Source organism: Silene latifolia, chromosome 6 (assembly GCF_048544455.1).
Source record: "Silene latifolia isolate original U9 population chromosome 6, ASM4854445v1, whole genome shotgun sequence".
In the NCBI taxonomy this organism is placed as follows: Eukaryota; Viridiplantae; Streptophyta; class Magnoliopsida; order Caryophyllales; family Caryophyllaceae; genus Silene; species Silene latifolia.
In genome coordinates, this window is record NC_133531.1 from 121236419 (window position 1) to 121237348 (window position 930).

The 930-nt window shown below is 47.5% G+C and overlaps 1 non-coding gene across 1 annotated transcript; it reads right to left on the bottom strand.

Moving 5' to 3' along the window:
- Positions 1–215: 215 nt before the first annotated feature.
- LOC141588952 (small nucleolar RNA R71) lies at positions 216–325 on the bottom strand. Its single transcript, XR_012519917.1, has one exon. It is a non-coding gene; the product is annotated as a small nucleolar RNA R71 (small nucleolar RNA).
- Positions 326–930: the final 605 nt, after the last annotated feature.

Here is a 930-nt window from a genome sequence, read left to right on the forward strand (position 1 = left end):
GGAAGCACATGGAGGTCTTTACAGACTATTGCTCTACTATCCCCGCCACTAAGGGGGTAACTCAAGATAAGATTAAGGAGGTTATATTTTCTTTCTCATTAGCCGATTCAGCCAGGGAGTGGCTGACTGACTTGGACCGCACAACTGCTGGGGTTACAGATTGGGAGTCTCTTGCTCTTGCATTTTACAAGAGATATTTCCCTCCACAACGCACCAATCTGCTGAGGGCCAAGATTACCAGTTTCAGACAGGCTCCCGATGAAAGTTTCTATGAGGCGTGGTCGCGATTCAAGAAGTTGGTGAGGTCTATTCCTCACCATGGATTTGACCCATGGTTTCTAGTTAATCAGTTCTATAATGGGCTGTATGACGACCAAAGAGCCATACTTGATGCGGCATCCAGTGGGAGATTCCAGGAGAATACTGATGATGATAAGGGATGGTCCCTTATTGAAGAGATGGCGAATCACAGTGCTGAGTATGGAAACCCGAGGGATGGGATTAGAACAGTTCATGCAGTTGATAAGCAGGTTCTGGCTCAGCTGGAGACCATGAATGCCAGATTTGACAAGTTGGAATTACAAGCTGCTGGGGAACCTCAGACGGTCCATGTTCTTACTAGAGGAGAGACCATTACATGTGAGAGATGTGGGAGTAATGATGGCCACACTGCTGTTGGCTGTCTTGTGGAGAAGGAACAAGTCCTTGCCTTTCAGCAATATAAGCAAGGAGGGGGTTCCTACAACAATCAAGGGGCAGTCCATCCAAATCTGAGGTGGACTAGTCAGAATGTGCTAAATCCTCCTCCTCCTCCGCACCAGCAGCAGCCATATGTTCCTTCACATAAGAATCAACAAGGCTTTCAGAAGCCTCCTTCCTTTACTCCTCCTAACCATGGTGCATCATCTTCCGGTGGGGTGAGTGAAATTG